Consider the following 9,752-nt stretch of genomic DNA (forward strand, 5'->3'; position numbering starts at 1 on the left):
CTCGTAGCTAGTCTCATCTGAGTGTGCCCTGAGAACGAGATATGTGCAGCTCCTATCGGGATTTGTCGGCACATTCGGGCGGTGTTGCTGGTTTAATTTTACCCTGTCGAAATGTCTTGTAGAACCGGGATACCGAGTCTGATCGGAATGTCTCGGGAGGAGGTCTATTCCTTCGTTGACCGTGAGAGCTTGTCATGGGCTAAGTTGGGACACCCCTACAGGGATTTGAACTTTCGAAAGCCGTGCCCGCGGTTATGGGCAGATGGGAATTTGTTAATGTCCGGTTGTAGAAAACCTGAAGTTGACCTTAATTAAAATGCATCAACTGCGTGTGTAACCGTGATGGTCTCTTTCCGGCGGAGTCCGGGAAGTGAACACGGTGTTGGAGTTATGCTTGACGTAGGTTGTTTTAGGATCACTTCTTGATCATACTTTCTCGAACGTGCTTTGCCTTCTCTTCTCGCTCTCTTTTGTGTATGTTAGCCACCATATATGCTAGTCGCTTGCTGCAGCTCCAGCTCATACCTTTTACCTTACCCATAAGCTTAAATAGTCTTGATCGTGAGGGTGCGAGATTGCTGAGTCCCCGTGGCTCACAGATACTTCCAAAACCAGCTTGCAGGTGTCGATGAGTCCGTGCAGATGACGCAACCAAGCTTAGGAGGAGCTCGATGAAGATCTTGTCCTTTGTATTGTTTCATTCTAGTTGATCAGTAGCGGAGCCCAGTTGGGGTCGATCGGGGACCTTTGTCGCATTTGGGGTTATTCTTTTATTTTGGTTCCGTAGTCGGACCTTGATTGTATTTGGATGATGTAATGTTTTATTCATGTAATTGTGTGAAGTGGCGATTGTAAGCCAACTATGTATCTCTTTCCCTTATGTATTACATGGGTTGTGTGAAGATTACCTCACTTGCGACATTGCTTTCAATGCGGTTATGCCTCTAAGTCGTGCTTCGACACGTGGGAGATATAGCCGCATTGAGGGCGTTACACTTGGGTACCTTCCGGACTCCGTTTTTCTCCCGTTTGCTTGTTTCCCAAGATAAAAATCTTTATATATCCCCCGAACGTATTGTTCACCATATCGCAGAGAAACCTCTCGTTCTTATTTCTTGTTGTTTTTCTGTCAGAGTTTTTCAGGCCAGGCATCATGTCTTCTCCCTCCTCCGACAACGCACAAGAAGATGCTTGGTTGATAAAGATAGAACAAAAGAGAGAAGAACTGAAGGAAGCCTTCAAGGGGGATAAGAGCAAGGAAGTAGTTGGAGACCAAGCGGCGGCAGTAGAGCAAGCCTTTCCTGCTGAGGAACAAGATATCCTTGAACGTTATTATGATCATCCTACCCCCACAAAGATCAAAGCTTTTCGGCTCATCGAAACGGTTCGTGCACAAAATAAATATCTCACTCGTGAAAATATAATATTGCAAGAGAACATCATTTCCCTCCGGAGCGTCATCCATAGATTGGAGTATCTTTTGAGCCTGAAGGACAAGATTGCTACAACCTCATCACCACCACCTCCTTCTTCTTCACCACCAAAGGATACTTGAGTTCATGGTATGGGAACTCCCCTTGGAATGTTCCAAGCTTGGGGGAGGTCCCTGATATCATATCGCCACCATTATCTTTGCCTTTATTTATCTTAGTTCGATCTTTAGTTATCTTTTGATTTAGTTAAATAAAAGTTTAGTTTGATTTTTCGTCGAGTGTTTGCTTAGTGATCTATCTTTGTAATCGTGTGCGAGATATATAATAAAGTTTACTTCGAGTTTTGCTTTCTTTACTTTTATGTTCCAATAAAAAGAAAGGGAACTAAATGAAAAAGATCATATAATAATCTTATGGTAAGTAATGACATCACATAAGGAAAAGTATAAGAGGTAAACTTAATTGGAGATTGACAAACATAGCACTGGTCAATGATGCAATTCATGAAAGAATTAATAAGGGAAGAGAAGATTCACATGCAAATACACTATCTTGGACATCTTTTATGATTGTGAGCCCACATCAAAATATTATATGCCAAAATTGTTGACGTTGGACAAGGAAGGCAACGTAATGATCTATGTTTGTTCATATTCACATAGAATTTATATTTTCATAGATCCTTTAACATGTGCTGCTTGCTCAATATCTTTTCTAGCCAAAAATTCCGCATTAAGTAGAGATACTACTTGCGCATCCATAAACACTTAAACCCAAATCTTATTTTGAGAGTCCACCATACCTACCAATGGATTGGGTAAGATCCTTTAAGTAAGTTGTCATCAGTGCAATAAGGCAATAAAAATTGCTTCTAAATGTGTTAGATCATTTAGTGTAAGAGAAAATTGAGCGTTGTACGAACTTGTGATGGCAAAATAATAAAAGCGACAGACTGCATAATAAAGGTTGCTATCACAAGGGTCAATATAGCGTGACGTTCTTTTGCACTAACAGATTGAGCATACAACCAAAGAGCGCATGGCAACCTCTGCTTCCCTCAGCAAAGGGCCTATCTTTTACTTTTGTGTATTTACTTTTATGCAAGCGTCAAAGTATTCTTCTCTATTCCTTTTTATTTTCTCCTTTTGCAAGCATCATGTGGTGAGGAAAGATCTAGGCACTTATATCCATCTGGATATGGGTGGACATGAGTTATTATTGTTGACATCACCCTTGAGGTGAATACGTTGGGACGTGAAACTATATGCCCCTATCTTTCTATGTGTCCGATTGAAACTTTTTTTTTCATGTGTATGCGGTGAGTGTTGGCAATCATAGAAGACTATATGATGGTTGAGTATGTGAACTTGCCAAAACGCTCTGATATGTGACCCTTCCTGAAAAGATGATGAATTGTAGTTGCAAAGTTGACTAAGAACATAGTTTGTTGGTTTCAATAGAGTTTATGCTTTATACTTCAATGTTGTGATGAATTGTTACTTGTTCATGAGAAGTTATATGATGGAAGTTCTATGATAAACTTTGTTGCTGTAATATACATGATGCTTCTATGTCTGTATTTTGTTTTTATTGACACCTCTCTCTCTCTAAGCATGTGGACTTGTTTTTCGATTTCGGTTTTCGCTTGAGAACAAGCGAGTTCTAAGCCTGGGGGAGCTGATACGTCCATTTTGCATCATATTTTCCTATTGTTATTTATAATGTTTTTATGCATAATAATGCTTTTTGGAGTATTTTCTAATGCCTTTTTCTCAAAATATGCAAGGTTTACACAAAGAGGGAGAATGCCGGCAGCTAGAATTCTGGACCTAGAAAAGCTACATTAGAGTTACCTATTCTACACATCTCCAAATGAGCTGAATTTACAGAGAATTATTTTGCAATATATAAAAAATACTGGAGCAAATGACTACTGGAGGAGGTCCACCAGGTGGGCAGAACCCACCTGGGCGCGCCAAGCCCCCCAAGCGCGCCCTGGTGGGTTGTGCCCTCCTCGGCCCACCTCCGGTGCCCATCTTCTGGTATATAGGTCATTTTGACCTAGAAAAATAATCAGGAGAGAACTTTCGAGATGAAGCGCCGTTGTCTCGAGGCGGAACTTGGGTAGGAGCACTTTTGCCCTCCGGGGGAGCGATTCCGCCGTGGGAACTTCCCTCTCGGAGGGGGAAATCGTCGTCACCATCATCACCAACAACTCTCCCATCTAGGGGAGGGAAATCTCCATCAACATCTTCAACAACACAATCTCATCTCAAACCCTAGTTCATCTCTTGTGTTCAATCTTTGTGCCGGAACCTTAGATTGGTGCTTGTGGGTGACTAGTTGTGTTTATTACATCTTGTAGTTGATTACTATATGGTTTATTTGGTGGAAGATTATATGTTCAGATCTATTGTGCTATTTAATACCCTTCTGATCTTGAGCATGATTATCATTTGTGAGTAGTTACTTTTTTTTCTTGAGGTCACGGAGAAACTTGTTGCAAGTAATCATGTGAACTTGATATGTGTTCAATATTTTGATGATATGTATGTTGTGATTCCCTTATGGTGTCATACATGAAACTTCACTGTATTTGGGCCTAAGGGAATGCATTATGTAGTATTTATTAGATGATGGGTTGCTAGAGTGACAGAAGCTTAAACACTAGTTTATGTGCTACTTTGTTAGGGACCGATTTGGACACAAAAGTTTAATGTTGTGGTTAGATTTTATCTTAATACTTTTCTCGTAGTTGCGGATGCTTGCGAGGGGGATAATCATAAGTAGGAGGTTTGTTCAAGTAAGAACAACACCTAAGTAGCGGTCCAACCACATATCAAATTATATATCAAAGTAGAGAACACGAATCAAACCAACATGATTAAAGTGACTAGATGAAATTCCCATGTACCCTCGAGAACACTTTGCTTATTATAAGATAATGTTCTGGCCTGTCCTTTGCCACAAAAGGATTGGGCTACCTTGCTGCACTATTACTTACTATTACCGTTACTTGCTCGTTACAAATTATCTTGCTATGAAACTACCTGTTACCAACAATTTCAGTGCTCGCAAAAGTTACCATGCTGAAAACCACTTGTCATTTCCTTCTGCTCCATGTTGGGTTCAACACTCTTACTTATCAAAAGGACTACAATTGATCCCCTATACTCAGGTGAGATGCAACGTTGTGTTATGCCAGAGGTACTTTTCTTGTAAAGCTGATCTCCCATGACAATATAGGGTTTCGATCGACGGACGATCTGTCATGCCTCAACCTCATTCTCGGGGAGCTCTTGACTGAGCAAGTAAGCCATGTAAGGAATAGTCCACTAATATGTCTCCAACATATATATAATTTTTTATTGTTCCATCCTGTTATATTATCATTCTTGGATGTTTTACAATCATGCTAGAGCAACTTTATATCATTTTTTGGGACTAACCTATTGACATAGTGCCGAGTGCTATTTGTTGTTTTTGCTTGTTTTCTACTTTGCAGAAAATCAATACCAAATGGAGTCCAAACGCAGAGAAACTTTTTGGAGATTTTTTTCTGCACCAGAAGACACATGATGGGCCAAGAAAGTACCAGAGGGGGGCTCCGAGGGGAGGACAACCCACCTGGGCGCGCCTGGGCCCCCAGGCGCGCCCTGGTGGGTTGTGCCCACCTCGACCACCTCCCGCACCACCTATTTACTCTATAAATACCCCAAAAATAAAAAAAATAGGGGAGTCGACGAAACACAATCCAGCCGCCGCAAGTTCCAGAAACACCAGATCCAATCTAGACACCATCACAGGGGGTTCATCATCCTCATTGGGGCCTCTCCGATGATGCGTGAGTAGTTCATTGTAGACCTTTAGGTCCGTAGGCAGTAGCTAGATGGCTTCCTTGCTCTCTTTTGATCTTCAATACAATGGTCTCTTGGAGATCCATTTGATGCAACTCTTTTTGCGGTGTGTTTGTTAGGATTCGATGAACTTTGAGTTTATGATCAGATCTATTTCATCCATCAAAGTTATTTGAGTTCTGATCTCTTATATGCATGATTGCTTATAGACTCATATTTCTTCTTCGAATCTTTGGTTTAGTAAGTCCAACTAGATCGACTTTTCTTGCCATGGGAAGAGGTGCTTTGTGATGGGTTTGATCTTACAGTGCTCAATCCCAATGACAGAAGGGGACATAACACGTATGCATCATTGCTATTAAGGATAACAAGATGGGGTCTATTCCTACATGAATAGATCTTGTCTACATCATGTCATCGTTCTTATTGCATTATTCCGTTTCTCCATGAACTTAATACACTAGATGCATGCTGGATAGCGGTCGATGTGTGGAGTAATAGTAGTAGATGCAGGCAGGAGTGGGTCTACTAATCTTGTACGTGATGCCTATATAATTATCATTGCCTCGATATCATCATAACTATCTGAATCTCTATCAATTTCCCAACGGTAATTTGTTTACCCACCATATGCTATTTTTATCGAGAGAAGCCACTAGTGAAATCTACGGCCCCTGGGTCTATTCTTTATCATATTTGCTTTGAGATCTATTTTTATTCGCTTTTATTTTCAGACCTATTATTCCAAAAACCCGAAAATACCTTGATGAAATTTGTATCTGCATTGTTTATTTCGCGTTTATTCGAGATCTATTTATCCAATCTATCACAATTTTATCCCGTCAACTTGACAATTTATGGCGCCGTTACCCGAAGAAGGGATTGACAACCCCTTATACGCGCGGGTTGCAAGTATTTGTTCTTTGCGTGCATGTGCCATTTACATAGTGTTGCTTGGTTCTCCTACTGGATTGATACCTTGGTTTCATAACTGAGGGAAATACCTACCGTAGTTGTGCTGCATCATCCCTTCCTCTTTGCGGAAATACCGACGTAGTTCAAGCCGCATCAAAAGGAATTTCTGACGCCGTTGCCGGCGAGACATCATCAACATCTATCACATTCCTAATCACAAATCTCATCTCCTTGCAATTTACATTGTTTGCCATTTGCCTCTCATTTTCATCACCCCCACATCACAAAAATTTGCCGTTTTATTTGCCCTCTTTTTCGTTCGCCGTTTTCTTGTCAGATCTGTATTCATGTGCAATTTTGTTTGTCACTTTTTGCCATTATGGATAGTTCTTCCTCTATTGCATGCACCCTGAGAATGAGGTTCTTAACTTAAAACAAATGGGAGGGGATAATTTAAAATATGCTTGGCATAGGATTTGCCATGCTCATAATAGATCTATTCATAAGCAATCTACCATTGTTCTTCTTCGCTATTTTTATGTGGGCATCGCTACTTGGTATAGATCCGTCCTTGATACGATTACTGGTGGGAATTTCTTGATGCGTTCTTCTCTAGATGCCTTTAATTCTATGGGAAATCTAGTGGGTTCACAACCTCTCATGATTAATGAAGCAACTTTAACTCTTGAGCATGTTATGGAAAGGCTAGAAGTTATTGAAAAGAAAATGCTCACTGAAGAAAACATTGAAAAATTGGATAAAAGGATGCATAATCTTGCTAATAGAATTGGTTCAAAAGTGGGAGATGCTCTTAAGGTACTAAAAGAAAAACAACCTGCATTCAACGAGAGAATAGAGGAGAGCCCTGCTAGATTTGATAAGTTGGAAGAAATTTTTAGTAATTTAAGCAAGCCTTTTTCTTCCGCTAAAACCATTGAAAAAACTCTAGTAAAAAATGGCAAGATCACTCAAGTCACTAAAAACAAGGGTGCAACTTCTAATAGTAACAAAGAAGATCTTAAGATGATTAGTATTCACCCAGAGTTTATTGAAGTGATAAAAGACCCTACTTGCAAGAATGAATTCTTCAAACTTGTTATTAGGAGGATTGTTATTGAAATTTGTATGCTAAATCTTTGAAGAATTCTAAGTGTTTGATTAAGGAGTTTGAAACTAAAGATGACAACACTTAGATCTATGCATTATGCCTAGCTAGGGGCATAAAACGATAGCGCTTGTTGGGAGGCAACCCAATGAATAAAATTTATTTTTGTCTTTTTCTTTATGTTCTTTGGGATCATGCTGGGTGATAGTTGATTTGATCTTGTTCAAAAATAGAAACTTTTGCGCCCGGTAAAACAATCTACTTAATCACAAAAGCATGATAAAATCCTGATTTTTGTACAAAGGATTTACATACAAATTTCCCACGTTTTCCCAATTTTTCAGAATTTTTGGAGTTACAGAAGTACTCAAAGTTTTTAGATTGCCACTGACTATTCTGTTTTTGACAGATTTTGTTTTCTTTGCATTGTGTGCTTATTTTGATGAATCTATGGTTTCTATTGGAGGGTATAAGCCATAAAGTTGGAATACAGTAGATATAATGCAAAAAATAAAATATGAATGTGTTTTCAACAGTACTTAGAGTAGTGATTTGCTTTGTTATACTAACGGATCTCATGAAGGTTTTGTTGAGTTTTGTGTGGCTGAAGTTTTCAAGTTTTGGGTGAGACCATGATGGATTAAGGAATAAGGAGTAAGCAGAGCCTAAGCTTGGGGATGATCCATGGCACCCCAAGTTATTATCCAAAGAGGAACAAACAACTAAGCTTGGGGATGCCCCGAGTGGCATCCCCTCTTTCTTCTAACGACCATCGGTATTTTACTTGGAGCTATATTTTTATTTGTCACATATCGTGAGTTTTTCTTGGAGCATCTTGTATTATATGAGTCTTTGCTTGTTTTGCTTTTTAGTTTGTGTCATCTATCCTTGCTGGACACACCTTTCTGAGAGAGCCAAAATTATGCTATGATTTGTTAGAATTGCTCTATGTGCTTCACTTAAATTTTTTGAGCTATGGAATTGCTCTATGCTTCACTTATATCTTTCTGAGCATGGCGTGCTTTAATATTTTTGAAGAAATGCTCTCATGCTTCACTTAGATTTATTTGAGAGTTAGTAAAATTTTGAAGAAATTCTCACATGCTTCACTTAAATTATTTTGAGAGAAAAAAATTTATGCTCATGTTCTTCACTTAGATTTGTTTGAGATATCAAAAGCAACATATGAAACTAGTCCCAAAGTGATAGATATTCAAGAGGGTTATAATAAAAACTTTCATGAAGATCATTGGACAAATAAACTTGATTCTTTGTAATAGTTTTGAGATATGATGATAGTGATATGTGAGTCATGTTGATGAGTAATTATGCTTTAGTAAGAATATTGATGTTAAGGTTTGTGATTCCCTATGCAAGCACCAAAGTCAATAGTTATGCAATGAAATTACATCCTACTTATGGTGCATTATTCGGTGTTAGTTATGCTTAATGATCGCTTATGAGATTTTTTTTCTTGGTTGGATGCTTCTCAATCTTTTGCTAGCCCTCACTAGTACTAAGTGGGATTACTACTTGTGCATCCAAAATCCTTAAACCTAGTTTTGCCATATGAGTCCACTATACATACCTATATGCGGCATTTTTGTGCCGTTCCAAGCAAATTTTATGTGCCATCTCTAATTTTCAAAATAAATTTCCTTTTTGTGTGCTTGTATCGCTCATGAAATGGTAGGGGGTGGCTGATATTTTTCGATGTTAGATGTGTTATTCTCAAGATGAGTGTTTCTTCACTTGTCATTGCACGAGAGTACGACAAAGGTATTAGGGATTCCCAATCCAGAAATGAAAAATGAATTTACTTCATGTTGTCAAATAATAAATTCCTTGGAAAGTGATAGTATGGATGACACTTGTGGATACAGTTAGCTGTGGAATGTGAAAGTATGGTGGAAAAAGGAATAAACTTTATTTTTTATTTGGGAACCGCCAATGATATATCTAGCAAGGAAAGTATTGGGAACTACTCGATCGTTTTCATTGACAGGAAAACCATGCCACCCAAAATGTTTTATCTCTATCTTTTTCCGCTTTGAGCTCTGGCATCTCTACAAATCCCTACTTCCCTCTGCGAAGGGCCTTTCTGTTTACTTTATGCAATTTTTATTTTTATTTGAATATCCATCTTCTCTTATAACGCACCAACTAAGGGGCACTATGATCCTACTTGAGCATTGGGTGTAGCTAATATGCGAGTGTGTTTCATGAATGGATCAATGATTGAGCATAATGGGCTAGGGATAACCTGCTTTAGTGTTGATATTTTGAAAGACAAGGTTGCTTGTTGGTATGCTTGAGTATTGAAATCTTCATGTCGAAACTAGACTATTGCTTTGAATCATATAAAAGTCCAAATTTCCATGCTACAAAAGAAAATAATATGTGGTGAACATGATAGGCAGTTTCCACATCAAAATTTCTGTT

The sequence above is a fragment of the Triticum dicoccoides genome, chromosome 1A (assembly GCF_002162155.2).
Source record: "Triticum dicoccoides isolate Atlit2015 ecotype Zavitan chromosome 1A, WEW_v2.0, whole genome shotgun sequence".
Lineage (NCBI taxonomy): Eukaryota > Viridiplantae > Streptophyta > Magnoliopsida > Poales > Poaceae > Triticum > Triticum dicoccoides.